Source organism: Neofelis nebulosa, chromosome 8 (genome assembly GCF_028018385.1).
Source record: "Neofelis nebulosa isolate mNeoNeb1 chromosome 8, mNeoNeb1.pri, whole genome shotgun sequence".
Classification (NCBI taxonomy): Eukaryota; Metazoa; Chordata; class Mammalia; order Carnivora; family Felidae; genus Neofelis; species Neofelis nebulosa.
In genome coordinates this window covers 113,238,375-113,255,158 of record NC_080789.1, presented here as the reverse complement: position 1 = coordinate 113,255,158, position 16,784 = coordinate 113,238,375, and the positions used below count along the sequence as shown (strand labels likewise).

At 37.8% G+C, this 16,784-nt stretch overlaps 1 long non-coding RNA gene across 1 annotated transcript; it reads right to left on the bottom strand.

The window, feature by feature from the left end:
* Positions 1-7,488: 7,488 nt before the first annotated feature.
* LOC131483418 (uncharacterized) lies at positions 7,489-16,285 on the bottom strand. The gene is made up of 3 exons (XR_009247657.1): positions 16,080-16,285; positions 10,875-10,949; positions 7,489-7,803 (listed from the first exon to the last, which is right to left on the bottom strand). It is a non-coding gene; the product is annotated as an uncharacterized LOC131483418 (long non-coding RNA).
* Positions 16,286-16,784: the final 499 nt, after the last annotated feature.

The following is a 16,784-nucleotide window of genomic DNA, read 5'->3' as shown; positions in this document are numbered from 1 at the left end:
ATAGTAGTGTTTGACCAAGTGTCACCTTGGTGATAGCCTCAGATGAGAAATCAGAGAATATTATCTGTTTCCCCTAGTTTCTGGTTTCAGAGGTTATGGAGTTCATGGTCATCTACATACCAGTATCCTAATGGCCCTAGACATGAATTTTCTCCCCAACTCCCCTTTTGAATTCTGACCTTGGCATACATCCTCAGATCACCACTGGTGACATAAGAATATTCACCCAACACTTCCCTAATTTTTGTTTTTTTGAAAGCTAAGAGGTCTGAGTAAAAGTGGCACATAGTTCTTTGATTCTTCCCAATATCACTTGGAGAAGCAAAGGGAAGAACACTTGTATTAGTCAAGGGTCATCATAATTTGGACTTTAGTGGTGAGGTGCATTGGGACCCATGGCCTACTACCTGGTCTAGAAATCTTTGGTGGAGAGTCCATCAGTGTTTTCCTTGAGACCCCATTATTGAGTAACTAGACCTAGGGATTTCTTTAGAAAAACCCCTTACCAGATGGTTCAGGAGTGGGTACCCAATTTCCATTTTTAGGTCTCTCTGTTCACTGGCTCAACAGTAAAATCTTGTTTGTAGCTACTTTTTCCATTTTTGAAAACTTGTCAGTTAAGATCTGGATTGTGCCATGAACCAAATGATATAGCCTTCTAAGGAAGTTTAATTGAAATAGGTAACTAGTGAAGATGGCCTGGACCAAACTAGAAATTGCAGTCTAGTTGAAAATCATATCATTACTGTCCTCACTCCATCTGCTACCCTAGATACCACTAGGGGGCCTCACAAAGCCATTTGAGCCTCTGTAAGAAATGATCCAAATATGTTTTTCAGTGGCAGGGAACTCATAATGGTATGTCAGAATAGTACCCAGCTAAGGAAAGAGAATGGTGTCAGATGTTCATGTCTTTAATCCCCTTTTCCTCTGTCTCTTTGGGCAATATGGGCACTATTGTTAAGGTTCTCTGAAGAAGGGGTTCTACAATATCAAGCCCTACAGTGTGCCCCTCTCCTTCATGAAGTTTAACAAGATTTACCTCCTTCTTCATGAATGCAAACCACCCAAATCTCCAGTTCTCTTCAAGTTGCTGGGCGAAGCAATCCTTGTACTCTACATTCTTTTTCATGAATATATGAGTCTCTGTAACTCACTGCATCTTAGGTTGTCCATTATATCTAGGGGTATTCTAGAGCTAACAGTAATCCCTGAATGTAACTCAGTATGCAGTGTCTCCAATATTTTTTTACGCATGTGTAGCCACAAAACTGCTTCTTTAGTTTTCTTAGAGCCTATCTGCTGTGTCTCTCATTTGAATCATTGGGCATCTTGGTAGCTGAATCAGAGGCTAAAGAAAAAAACAGTTGTTCTCCTACAGAACTGAAAAGCTTATGTGAACAATACAGTAGCACTCTAGAGAGCCCCATGGTATCTTCTCATACTTTCTGAAACACATTTGCCTGACTGGCATAGTGTTCTATGGCTCTCTTGCAAATAATCTAGTAGTACCCTTCCCCTTATCATATCCTTCAGACTCATAGCACCTCCTAAAGTGTTCCTTCCAGGAAGGTATTTTGCTTCACTGACCACACATTCATTGTGGCAATTTGCTACACAGAGATGCAGTTTTTGAATTGACCTATTAAGATAACAAGATTACAGTAACAATGAACCTTTATTCACTTACTACCATATGCCATGGCTATAGTCTAGACAAGGGAGAGCACCAGCTCCACTAACGTTCTGTCTTACCCCATGGAAGAGCACCAGAGAAGGGTCAAATACATTAGTGTATACTGAGGTGGGGAATGGTGTCACAGCTGAAGAAACCCCAACCTAATTTCTCCTACCATTTTATGGGTTCCTGGGCTGGGGTAGCTGATATCTGAACAATATCAACACATTTACTCATTTGTTCAATCTTGCAATGCTTTTCAAATGGTCTCAGAATAGCTTAGCATATACCAATGGAAAAATAAACCAGCCAAAAATATTTCATGATTTGTTTGTGGTCGACTTTCCCCTCCCTATCCCAAATCTCATGTACAAGAGTAAGTGTTTATGTTAAATATTGTATTGATGAATTGGTGCTTTTACTTTTCCTTCAGCAGTTTAATCTGACTTAATTTGCTTTCAGTTTCCATTTCACCTTCTTACCCTTATTGATTTAATTTCATTTTGAAATATGTAGAACATTAAACCTACTTCAGAAGTTAAAAATATACAAAAGGTATGCTCAAACAAATGCCAGTTCCCCTGCCATTTTGTAGGTAACCATTACATTGTTTTCAGATATATTTACTATGTTTCCTTCTTCCATACCCAAGGTAGCATATAAGTTTTCCCCTTTTCAGTTTTTTTAATATAACATTATTCCTAGAAATCCACTTGAGTGGAGTCAGTTTATAGAGATCTGTTTCATTCATATTATAGCTGTATGTACACTTTTTGTACCACATTATTTACCATAATTGATACATTAGAGTGTAGTGTATACCTTAGTTTAACCAATCTGCTTGTAAATTTGTGTGGTTGTGAATATTTGCAAATTGCAAGTGTTCTGTAGTGAATAACCATGTACATATACAGTTTCTTTTAGTTATATGAGTATGTATTAACTTAAAGTATAAATATGCCAAGAAAACTAGAGACTATATATAGTATAACATTATATTTAAAACATTATAATGGAGATGTTAGTGATACAGCTTCAACACATACCCAATAAAAGTATTCTCACAATTTTCATGTCACATCTGTCTTATGGTAATTTGTTTATAATGTTATTAAAACCACCTGTATTTGTTACAAATTTTAAATCTAGAGATTTCACAGATCTGTTTTTTCTATTGAGGCTAAATTAATCTCTTTATGTAGCTCATGATGATGTACCAGACAAAAGTCTTATGCTTAAGCATCAAGATTCAGTGTCAAAACTTCAAATGCAAGTACAGAAACAACTCTGTTTAAATAATTATAGATTATAATAATTATAAAAAGTATGATAATTATAGATAACTTTAAATTTTTAAATAATGTTTATTTATTTTTGAGAGAGTACAAGCAGGGGAGGGTCAGAGAGAGGAGACAGAGTATCTGAAGCAGGCTCTTCGCTGACAGCAGCGAGCCCAGTGTGGGACCTGAACCCATGAACTGCGAGATCATGACTTGAGCCAAAGTCAGATATTCCATGGACTGTGCCACCCAGATGCCCCTATAACTTTAAATTTTTTAAAATTAACCTCATCAGATCTTTTTTTTTCTTTACTTCATGGATATGTATTTGAGCATATAATCTATAGAAAATTTACACTTTGGCCTAAAATGTGAATATCATAAAATAAAAACCATTTAACATTTGTTTGGAATGTCTAGTTATAAGATGATTTCATGTCATGGCTCTTGAGCTCAGTGCCCACTAACGCCCAATAATTAGTTAATAGTCTCTCAAACCGTGTTTACTTTCAATAAACTACAGGATATTGGGTCCAAAAGCTGAACGGGCACCTCTGACATATTTCAATTGGCAAACAGAGGCTGCTGAGACCTGTAACTCAAAAAGCAAAATGAATTAGAAGGAGTAAGGAGAAGGATGGTCTATGTGGTCAGTTGAAGAAATTTCAGGGCATGTTGTCATGTTCCACTCAGGGTAGAAGTCTCTTTGGTAATCTAATTGGTGGGTGTCACCATCAAGATAGCCATGTAGGGAATGTGTGACCACCATTAGCTGAAAAGTGCCACCAATCACTGGGTATCTTTTGTATTTATTGGAGCTAAGAGCCTGAACATTACTAAAACTTGGAATTTTCTTCCTCTGGAGTAAGACACACTGTGCCTTCCCAGTTTATTCTCAGAAATTTTACATGGGTCATAGGTCCTTCTGCCTTGTCTGTATTAATGACCCATGCATGTTGTTCTATGTGGTCAACATGATATGCAGTCCTTGTTGGATTATGCCCTTGCCTGGGCCAACTAGGAAGATGTCATCAGTATAGTGGAAGAGTAATGCTCCATCTAAGAATAGGACTTTTTCCAGCTCATGGTCTTGTGGAATGGCCTTAAAGGTGAATTGCAACCCATTGCACATAAGACAAACTGATCTGTATGGACAGGGATGCTAAAAAGGACATTTGTAATATAAAATACCTCATGCTTATTTCCTTCAGCTTGGGCATTAGCCTCTATGACAGTTATAATGTCAGGTAGTGCCAGTGCCAAAGGCTGTACTACACAGTTGAGCCACCAATAATTGATTATGTCCAGGCACCCAAGGCCCTTTTCAAAAGCCAGATGGTGAACCTTGGCTTCCTTATGCACAACAATAAGAGCAATTATTTCCTTTTATCCCTAAGACCATTGATATGGTTTTTAAGAGACAAAAGCACTAGATGCTGGTAGTCTGGTAAGTTTATAGTCTTCTATATGCCCCATTAAAATGATGCTAACTGCAGCAATTCCCTTCAGGGTTTAGTGTGAATGCATTCAGGGGTGCACATAACCAATACAATACATCTATAACAAAAATCCATTCAGGAGTGGGCACCATCACAATGGTGATATGTGGTAGCCCCAAAGGATCCATGCCCATAGTCAAGTCTGGGTGAGGGTATTGGTGGTGGTGGCTTCAGACAGAAAACCGGTGAGTATTATCAATTTCCCCTTCATTTTTATGCCAGGGATTCTGGGGGTTACAGTCACCTACCTGTATACCACTATCCAAAAGCCCCAAGAAATGTAATTCTCCCCAGACTACTTTGAAATTTGACTTTGGCATACAGCCTCCATTTCTCACTGTGGACATAAGGACATTGTCATTTTATAGTCTTTTTTTTTAAGCCAAAAAGTTTGGGTAAAAATTTATAGGGCTCTTTGATTCATTTTATAATTCACCGGGAGAAGGACACTTGTATTAGCAGAGGTACCATCACTGGGCAGTCTCTAGGGAGACTGCTGTTTGTCTTCTATTAGAACACTACTTGACCAAGAGTTTCTCAGTGGAGAGTTCATTTATCTTTTCTTTTGACTCCCATTGTTTAGTAACAAGACCCAGAGATCTCTGAGAAAGTTCTTACCCAAATCTTCTAGGAGTATATGCCTGATTATTTATTTCTATGTCACTCTATCTGATGGTCACTCCTTGTTATTTTGGCAGTAGTTGCTTTTTCCCTGTCCAAAAATTTGTCATTTATGATCTGGGTTATGTCACTCACTAATTGACCTGACCTTATGAGGAGGTTTAATTCACCTTGATAACCAGCAGGAGTGGCATTAATGAACCTAGAATCTTACTAACAATCTTATCATCCACTAATCTTACTCTCTCATTGTAGAACTAAGGGACCGCCAGTAGTTTGCAGAGCTGCTAGTGCCTCTGCAGTCATGGTCCAAACATGTATTTTAGTCATAGGGAACCCATCATGAGTGGACCAAAGCTGTCAGAGCCCAAACAGCTCCAGCTGAGGAAGAAAAACAACTTGGGTTAGTCTCTATCAAGTTTTCTGTGGTAAGACTATTCTGAAGGAGGGTACTATAGTGGTGAACCCCACAAAGTGCCACTGTCCCTTCCTAAGTTAAAGAAGATTACCTTCTTGGGGCACCTGGGTAGCTCAGTCATTTAAGCATGTGACTCTTGATTTGGTTCGGGTCATGATCTCATGGTTTGTGAATTTGAGCCCTGAGTCAGGCTTAGCGCTGACAGCACAGAACCTGCTTGGGATTCTTTGTCTCCCTCTTTTGATCTGCCCCTCCCTTGCTTGTGTGTGTGTGTTCTCTCTCTCTCTCTCTCTCAAAATAATTAAAAATAAATTAAAACTTTTAAAGTGTGTAACAATTTTTCATCTTATCATTGGAGGACAGTAACATTAGCCAAGGAATTGATTCCCTAGATTTCCCAGAGCCCCTCTGTTGAATCTCTAATTTGGCCCATCAGGCATTTTGGCCATGGAGTTTGGAGTTGAAGTAAAGCACCACTGTTACCTCTCAAACATAAAAATTGTGTATAATCAATCTACTAGTGCTCTCCAAGAGTGGCCCATAACATTCCGTGATTCGTTGATATGGCTGGCAAAGTGCATTGTTGGACCCTCAGATTCTAGAAAATAATCAGCTGGTACTCTCCAAGAAATCTCATAGACTTCTCTAACATCTCAAAACGTCCTGGAGTATCTTCATGCTTTTTACTTTTCCAGAAAGACTGTGCTTAATTGAGCCACCTTGCTTGTCACCATTTGTCACCAAGAGAGAGCTGCCAGATGTGGAGGAAGTAACTTAAGACAACAAGCCAAATTGAAAGTAAAAATTAAGGCTTTATTCACTTATTATAAAATATAAGCAGAAATCTAAACATAAAAGGGCACTGGCTCTACTAGTGTGTCAGCCAATATTTCATTTCCCCATGAAATGATATCAGGCAAGGGTTGGATATATTAGCTTAGATGGGAAGGGGATATATCACTATATGTACAGTTATTTGCACCACATTACATTCCCTATATACCATATATATTATATATTTATGCGCAAACATATATGCACACCATAATGTATCATAATTGGTACTATATGAATTTTCCAGTTTAATGAAAAATAACTGACATACATCATTGTATAAGTTTAAGGTATATAGCATAATAGTTTGATTTACATATACTATTGTTTATGGTATATATATCAATTTATTCAACAAATCTGTTTGAACACTTAGATGGTTTTGAATATTTTGCAATTACAAATAAGGCCACATTGACTAATCTTGTGCATATGCATTTTCATTGGTTGGTGTCTGAATGTTTTAACCTAAAGTATAAATAACCTAAGAAAATTAGAGTCTAATATAAGCATACTTGGTGTCCGGAATATTTATAAAATAAAGAAACATCTTCAATACACATCCATTAAAAATGTTCTTAGAATTTTCCTATTAGATCTAGTATTATGATAATTTATTTATTAATTTATAAAAATGGGAGAAAATGTTACTGTTCTTTTGTTATAAATTTGAAATCTAGATATTTTACAGTAGATCTGTTTTCTTATTAATTTCTCTCTTTTTGTAGCTCTTAATGAAGTGCTAGATGAAAATCTTAAGCTTAAACATCAAGACTCAGTGTCAAAAACCCAAGTACAATTTAAAAAACAAAAAAAATCCACGGAGGAAAGAATCAGTAGTAAGTATAATAATTACAGGTAACTTTATATTGTTTAAAAAAATTTTTTTAAGGTTTATTTATTTTTGAGAGAGACAGAGAGGCACAGAGTGCAACCAGGGGAGGAGCAAAGAGAGGGGAAGACACAGAATCCGAGGCAGGCTCTAGGCTCTGAGCTGTCAGCACAGAGCCTGATGCAGAGCCTGATGTGGGGCTCAAACTCACAAACTCCGAGATCATGACCTGAGCTGAGATCATGACCTAAGCCGAAGTCATATGCTTAACCAACTGAGCCTCCCAGGCACCCCTATATTGGTTTAAATTAAATGCATGAGAACTTTCTTTGGTTTGTTAATATGTATTTGAGCATGTATTTTATAGAAACTTTAAACTTTGCTTAAAGTGTGAATACCCTAATATAACTAGAGAACAAAAGGAAATACATTAATGTGTTTTGGTTCAAATTTCTTATCAGAAGATTATTACATAACCAAAGTCATGTTCTCAGTTTTCACCAAAACCAATAATTGTCACATAAAGGATATATACTTTTTTGGCAGCTTGTAGACCCAAAGTCCAAGGGGGTGCCTGTGACCTGTTGTGACTTCTTCCATAGGCTCTAGCAGGCAAAATTAGATGTTGCTGAGATCTGTAACTGAAACAGCAAATGGAAATCAGAGGGGCCCAGAAATGGGAAGCTAAGATAGTCAGTTGAAGGATCTCCAAGGGGATCCTGTCCAGTAGAGTCCCAGCCTAAGGTCTTTATGGTAACCTGACAGATGGGTGCTCTTATCCCTGTGAGAGTGTAGCAGTATCTGAATAGTCTAACAAATGATCAGATTATTTTTTATTTGGAGGGAACAGTGGACCCAAAGCACGACAATTGGCTTCTCTGGGATGCCCAGACATTTTTCTTTGGTTTTAGGTCCTTGTACTTTGTTGATAATAATGGCTTACTGAGATGATTTGATCAATATATTGGAAATCTAGCACTCCCTCCAGGAGTGGGACTTTTTCCAGGGACTTTTTCAAGCATTGGTTACAGATAATTAGGGAATTTAGGGAGTGTTGTGGAAGGACATTTGTGGTATAATGCAATCCATTCTATATACAACAAATTAATCCTGACCATCTGCATGGAGAGGGAATGCTGAAAAGGGCATTTGTGATGTTAATTGTAGTATAGTAAGTTCCTTCACTTTGGGCAATAGCCTCTATAACTGTCACAACTGGTGCCAAAAGCAGCACTGACACATTGCATAGCCCTAATCAATTTAAAGCCTAGACTTCAGAGGTTTTGCACATAGGCCAAGTGGAACCATTGGATAGAGAAATGGTTTGCATATTTTGTTGGCTTTTTAAAGTTTAACAGTGAGGGCAGTTATCCCTTTTTTAGGCTTCTCTAGGCTTTTGGCATTGTGTTTGGAAGACAGTGGTCCTAGGTGCCAGTAGTTTGGTAGGTGATGATCTTACATATACCCCACTAAAATAACCTACCTTCAGAAAATCTGATCAGAGGTTAAGGGTAAATGCAAGCACTGGTTGGTATAGAAAGTACCAATGATGTATTAGGCAGTAAAAGCCATAATAATGGGGGTGGCCCAAAGGAATTCATCCATACTTGGGTCTAGAAAAGAGGCCTGCTGTTGGTGGCCTCAGACCACTCAGAATTATGTTTCCTCCTCATCCTTGTGTCAGAGATTGTGGAGTCACAGTAATTTGTTCACCAGTATCCAAAAGGCCCAAGAAATGTAATTTTTTACCACCTCCACTTTGTATTCTGACCTTAGCATAGGTCCTCAGGTCCCCACTAGAAACATAATGGCCTTGAGTACATCTAACTTCTGGTCATGTTCATTTCTGAAAGCTTAGAGGTCTGGGTAAAAGTAAGAAGGGTTTGTATTGATGGACCCCACAAAGTGTCACTCTCACTAAGTTTTAAAAGATTACCCCCTTCATCAAGGAAGTAAACTACACAAGTCTCAAGGTTCACTGGGATATTTGGAAGGAATAGCACTTGTATTAGTCATAGTAGCCATTACTATGTGGGAACCTCATGACTCACAACCTAGCCATGAGTTGTTGGTAGAGAGCCCACCAATTTGTTCCTTTGAGAGACCCCATTGTTTGGCAACTAGATTCAAAGATGACTTTGTAAGGCCATTGCCTGGATTTTTCATCAGAGTTGCTATTTTCATGACCTTCTCTCCATTGGTCAATGTTTTTTCTCTAGGCAATAGACACTTTTACCATGTCCTGAAATGTGTCAGTTAAGCTATGGATTGTGTTGTAGATGTATTGACATGATCTTATGAGGAGGTTTGATTGAGACTGATAATCAACATGACCAACACAAGTGAATCTAGAAATATGATTCTGGTCATCAGTCTTATCACCTATTATTCTAACTTACTCATTGGGAGTTCCCTAGTCAAAATAGGCATTCTGTTGGTTAGGGGACTAATCAAAAATAGTGGCCTTACTGGTAACCCAAGATGGATGCCATTAGATCCCTGTTTGGAAAATATGAATAAACCAGTAGCTGAGTAGTTCCAAAATCACTGGGACTCTTTGTATATGTTGAGATATAGTAGACCAAAGGCTTGGCAATTTCCTCCTCTGGAATAAGATGTGGTGCCTCTTTCTAGATCATATCCTGGATTTTAAGTCTTTCTACCTTGTTTGTAGTAATGGCCTAGCTGTGTTGCTACATGTAGGCCAACAAGGCAGCAGTCATTTTATGTTGCCCTTGTCTGGACCCACCAGGAAAATGTCATCATCAACATAGTAGAAATTTATGCTCCCTCTAGGAGTGGGATTTCTTCTAGGTTATGCCCTATCCATTGATGACAGATAGCGGGGGAATAGGTAGAGTTATGGACTTTAGTTGTACATTGTGATTCATTCCATAGAAGTGTAAAATGATTCTGATCATCTATATGGATGGTGAGGATGAAAAAGGAGTCTGAGAAGTCAATTATTGTATACTGATTTCCTTTATCTTGGGCAATACCCTCTGTGACAGTCCCATCATCAGTTACTTATTAGTGCACAGGGCTGTACTATGTCACTGAGCCACAATCAATTGACTCTCTGTGTACCTGGGACCATGTACACAGGCCAGACGGAACTATTGAATGGAGAACTAGTCTCACAGAAAACTTTGGGTTCATGAAGTTCATAAATGAAGGTATTTATATCTTTTCTCCCCTAGTTAATTGATTTTTTGGGGGTAGACACTAGCACTCTAGGCACTGTTAGCAGAATAGGTTCATGGTCCTCACTTGCCCCATAAAATGGCTCTAACTGCAGTAATTTCCTTGATGGCTTGGGAGTGAATTCAGTCAGAGATACCCTTAGACAAAACATCTATATCAATATATATTCATTAGTAGAGGTCATAACAATGGAGGTCTGTAATGGTCCAATGTGACTCACACACAGTTGTATCTGGTAAAGGTGCTGGTGGTCTTGGACTCAGACACCAAAACAGAAAATGTTATCTGTTTCTCCTTTGTATTAGATTCCCAGGGCTTCCATAACCAAGGACCACAAACTGGATAACTTAAACAACAGAATATTACTGTCTTAAAGTTCTAGAGGTTGGAATTCTGATATCAAGGTGCCATCAGTGATAGTCCCATCTGAGGAATTGTTACTGAGAGTCTGTTTAATGTTTTTGTTCTAGCTGTTGATAGTTTGCTGGTAATATTTTGTTTTCCTTACCTTATAGAGGTTCTTATTTCTGCTTTCATCCTCACATCGTGTTCTCCCCATGTGCATGTCCCTTTTCCAAATATCCTGTTTTGATGACACCATTCATATTGGATTAAGGACCACTCTAATGACCTCACTTTAACTTGATTATCTTTATAAAGACAAGATATTTATTCTGAGTTGCTTGTGGTTAGGAATTCTACATATTTTTGGTGTTGGAGGAGAACACAGTTCAACCCATAACAATCTATTCTCTGGTTTCTAAATATCCATGTCCTTCCCACATGCAAAATATACTCATCTCATTCCTAGGTCCCCAGTTTTAACTCCAGCATCTCACCTAAATATCATCAACTCAAAGTCCCAAATATCATTATCTAAGTCATCCAGTTGTGGGTAATACTTGGAGTATGTTTAATCCTGAGGCAAAATTCTTCTCCATCTGAGAACCTGTAAAACTAAATATCAAATTATATTCTCCCAATAATACAATAGTGGGACAGGCATAGAACAGGCATTTCTATTCCCAAAGGAAGAAATTAGAAGGAAAAAAGAGGCCATAGGTCTTAAGCCAGTTTTCAAATCTTGAGAATTAGATTAGGTTAGATTTCAAGGCTTGAGAATAATTCCTATTAGCTTCATGCACTATTCCCTTAGAAATCTGGAGTTTGGCCCTACTTTAGCTATGGGTGGCAGCCCCACTCCTTGGAACAGAAGAGACAACAGCCTAACCTTTTGGCCTTTGCCCTCGGCCTCTGGTAGCAGTGGTAGCTCCAGTGATGTTTGAACTACCCTTTGGAGTTATTCTTCCCTTTTCTTGTAGAATAGCATATTTCATCATAGAATGGCTTTATCAATTCACTTTTTTCTCTAAAAAGTCTTACAGAAGTCTGACAGCCTTCCTTCATTTTATTCTATCTCTGTTCCCTTTGGTCCAGGCTAGCAGTGTTTCTGCTGTAGTAGTTGATTAGATCCACAACTCACATCCAAAATTTCTTTATAAAAACAGTTGTCTAGCCAGAAAATTGGGTTGTGACTTCAAAGCATGCTTTCTTTCTTTTTGCTTTAAATATAAATAGGCTGAGAATTTTCTAAATATTCATGTTCTGGTTCTTTTTGCTTAAAATATTTTCTTCAATTTATCTCTTTCCTTTGGCATTTTCCTATAACAACAAAGAAATCAAACTGTGCCTTAAACACATTGCTTAGAAAATTCAACTAAATATCCACATTCATTGCTTACAAGTTCTACTTTCTACCCAACAGAACACAGTTCAGTCAAGTTCTCTACTACTTTATACAAGGATTAACTCTCCTCCAGTTTTCAACTACATGTTCTTCATTTTCATGAAGCAATTTGGTGTGTGTGTGGGGGGGGGGGGGTGCAACACTGTTTTTTAAAGAGACAGTCAAAGGACTTAAGATGGTGGAAAAGTAGGGGGACCCTAAAGATTCCTGGTCCCTCAAACACAGCTGTTTTGAGATCAGATAACTGAAAAAGAATTTATGACAACAGTCATAAGAATACTAGCTGGGCTTGAAAGAAACACAGAAGACTCCAGAGGAACCCTGTTGCAGAGATCAGCAGAAGAAAAGATCAATGAAACTGATTCACTGAAAGAATAAAATTGATAAAACTAGCCATATTATAAAAAAAGGAACCCAAATAGATAAAATCACGAATGAAAGAGGAAAGATCACAGCCAACACTACAGAAATACAAATTATAAGAAAATACTATGAAAATTATATGCCAACAAGCTGGGCAGTCTGGATGAAATGGACAAATTCCTAAAAACATACAAACCACCAAAACTGAAGCAGGAAGAAATAGAAGAAATAGAAAACTTGAACAGACCCATAACGAGCAAAGAGATTGGATCAGTAATCAACAATCTCCAAACAAACAAGAGTCCTGGGCCAGATGACCTCCCAGGAGAATTCTACCAGACATTTCAAGAAGAGTTATTACCTATTCTTTTCAAACTGTTCCAAAAATAGAAATGGAATAAAAGCTTCCAAACTCATTCTATGAACCCAGTGTTACCTTAATTCTAAAGCCAAACAGAGGCCCTACTAGAAAGAATTACCAATATCTCTGATGAACCTGGATGCAGAAATTCTCAATAAGATACTAGCAAATCAAATTCAACAACACCTTAAAAAATTATTCACCATAATCAAGCGGTACTTTTCCTGGGCTGCAGGGCTGGTTCAATATTCACAAATCAATCGACATGAGGCACCACATTAATAGAAGAAAGGACAAGAACCATATGATCCTGTCAACATGCAGAAGAAACATTTGACATTATTGTCAAAATCCATTGTCAGAATCCATTATTGATAAAAAAAAAAAACCCTTAACAAAATAGGGAAAAATGGAACATAACATCATAAAGATCATGTATGAAATATTCACAACTAATATTATCCTCAGTGTGGAAAACCTGAGAGACTATCCCCCATGGTCAGGAACAAGAAAAGGGTGCCCACTCTCCCCATTGCTATTTTACATAGTACTAGAAGTCTTAGCCTCAGCAATCAGACAACAAAAAGAAATAAAGGGCATACAAATCAGCAAGGAAGAAGTCAGAATTTCACTATTTGTAGATGATGTGATACTCTATGTAGAAAACCAGAAAGGCCCCACCAAAAAATTTCTAGAACTAATACATGAATTCAGCAAAGACTCAGGATATAAAATCAATGTGAAGAAATCTGTTGCAGTTCTATATACCAATAATGAAGCAGCAGAAAAAGAAATCAAGGAATTTATAATTGCATGAAAAACAATAAAATACCTAGGAATAAACCTAACTAAAGAGATAAAAGATCTGTACTTTGAAAACTATAGAAGATTTGTGAAAGTAAGTGGAGGACACAAAGAAATGGGAAAACATTACATGTTCATGGATTGGAAGAAAAATAGTTAAAATGTCTATACTACCCAAAGTAATCTACACATTTAATGAAATCCCTATCAAAATAACACCACAATTCTTCACAGAGCTAGAATAAACAATCCTAAAATTTGTATGGAACCGCAAAATATCTCAAATAACCAAAGCAATCCTGATAAAGAAAAAACTAGAGGTATCAAGATTCTGGATTTCAAGCTACATTACAATGCTGTAATCATCAAGAAGGTATGATACTGGCAAAAATGGACTTGTCGAATGGAATAGAAAAACCCAGAAATAGGCCCACAACTATATGGTCAACTAATCTTCAACAAAGCAGAAAAGAATATCCAATGGAAAAAAAGACAGTCTCTTAAACAAATGGTACTGGGAAAACTGGAAAGCAACAGGAAAAATAATGAAACTGGACCACTTTTTTGCACCAACCAAAAAATAAATTCTAAATGAAAGACCTGAATGTGAGACAGGAAACCATCAAAATCCTAGAGGAGAACACAGGTAGTAACCTCTTTGACCTCATCTGGAGCAACCTCATTCTAGACTGGTCACCTGAGGCAAGGGAAATGAAAGCAAGCATAAACTACTAGAACTTCATCAAGATAAAAAATCCTCTGCATATTAAAGGAAACAATCAACAAAACTCCCAACGGAATAGGAGAAGAAATTTGCAAGTGACATCAGATAAAAGGTTAGTATCTAAAATGTACAAAAAACATCAACCTCAACACACAAAAATCAAACAACCCAGTTAAAAAATGTACAGAAGACATGAATAGACCCTTTTCCAAAGAAGACATCCAGCTGGCTAACAGACACATGAAAAAAATGCTCAAAATCAATCATCATTTGAGAAATAAAAATCAAAACCATGATGAGATACCACCTCATACCTGTCAGAATGGCTAAAACTAACAACACCAGAAACAACAGGTATTGGTGAGGATGCAGAAAAAGGGGAAACCTTTTGCACTGTTGGTGGGAATGCAAACTGTTGCAGCCACTCTGGAGAGCAGTATGGAGGTTCCTCAGAAAACTAAAAATAGAACTACCCTACAACCCAGCAATTGCACTACTAGGTATTTCCCCAAGGGTACAAAAATACAGATTTGAAGAGTACATGCACTCCAATGTTTTAGCAGCGCTATCAGCAATAGCCAAAATATGGACAGAGCCCAGATGTTTATCTACTGATGAATGGGTAAAGAAGATGTAGTGTATATGTATGTATGTGTATACACTCAGTCATCAAAAAGAATGAAATCTTGCCATTTCCAATGATGTGGATGATGCTAGAATGTATTATGCTAAGTGAAATAAGAAAGACAAATACAATATGTTTCTATTTATATGTGAAATTTAAGAAAGAAAACAGATGAACATATGGGAAGGGTGGGGGAGAAGAGAGGGAAACAAACCATAAGAGACTCTTAACCATAGAGAACAAACTGAGGGTTGATGGAGGGGTGGTGGGAGATGGCCTAGATGGGTGAATAGGTATCAGGGAAGGCACTTTTTGTGATAAGCACTGGATGTTGTATGTAAGTGGTGAATATGGAATTATATTCCTGAGACCAATATTGCACTGTATATTAACTAAAATTTAAATTAAAAATAAAAAGAGACTGTGTTTCCCCATTGTATATTCTTGGCTCTGTTCATAGTTTAATTGACTGTATATGTGCAGGCTTATTTCTGGGCTCCCAATTCTGTCCCATTGATATGTGTCAGTTTTTATGACAATACTATATTGTTTTGATCGCTATAGCTTTGTAATATAGTTTGAAATATGCAAGTGTGATGCTTCAAGTTTTGTTCTTTCTCAAGATTACTTTGAATGTTTGGGATCTTTTGTGGCTCCATTTAATTTTAGCATCATTTGTTCTATTTCTATGAAAATGCCATAGGAATTTAAAAAATTTTTTTGAATTTTGATTTCAGTAATGTTAGCATACATTGTTATATTTGTTTCAGGTGTACAATATAGTGATTTAATAATTCTATAGATCAATCAGTGCTTCTCAAGATAAGTGTACTCTTAATCTTCACCTATTTTGTCCTGTTCTTTTATTTGAGACATATTCCTCTGTCTCCTCATTTTGTCTGTTTCTCTGTGCTAGGAAAGTCAGTTATATCTCCTACACTTGAAAGTAGTGGCGTTATGAAGAAGGGTTTCTATAGTGCTCTGCAGGGCAGTGTCCTCTGTTCACCTGAACCTGGCACTTCAGAGGTATCTCCTATGTGTGTTGCATGTGCTCTGCTATTGTGGCTGAGAAGTTACATGAATTTTTACCTGTTGTGGCCAGTGTTTGGTCCCTGTAGTGTTAGTGATCCAGTCTGGGGCTGCCTTAGGCTTGAGTTGAGTTAGACCTGGCATTTATCAGAGATGCAGTATCATTGAACTGCAGGGTGTGTTCCCTGTGTTGTCTCCTGTGAAGCTTTCATTGGTGGGTGCGGACTACCCCACCCACTGCTGGGATTGTACTGTTCTCTCCTCAGGGGGAAGAGTCACTGGAGTGGTGCTGGCCCCAATCGGGGCTGCTTACGTATTAAAGTCTTATGACATTACTTTGGATGGGCTCTGGTCAACAGTATATTGGAGGGGGAAGATCTGCAGAAGCCTGTGGACAGGATGTATGGTGTTAGCAATTTAGGAATCAAGTGTTAGGGTAGTGCTGGTTCACAAAGGTGACCATGTGTTTAGGCTAGAGGGTGGGAAAAGAAATGGCTGTGGGTAGGTTCTTTGTTCCTGGAGAGTCTCCCAAGGATCTCTGCTCCTCCAGCACATGCTTTGGGATAAGTAAACAAATATTCCTACTTAATGGCCCAGGTGTTTTCCAAACTGCTGTTTCTATGCTGTATTTATGCAGGGCTGTGTGCTGTGCTGTCTCTTTTAGGGCAGGGATTCAGTTTCCTTTCATCCTCCTAGCTCCCAGAGAGCCAAGCCTAATACTTTTTAAAGTTTCAGGTCTTAAGTCCCACTGTTTACAAGAACTCA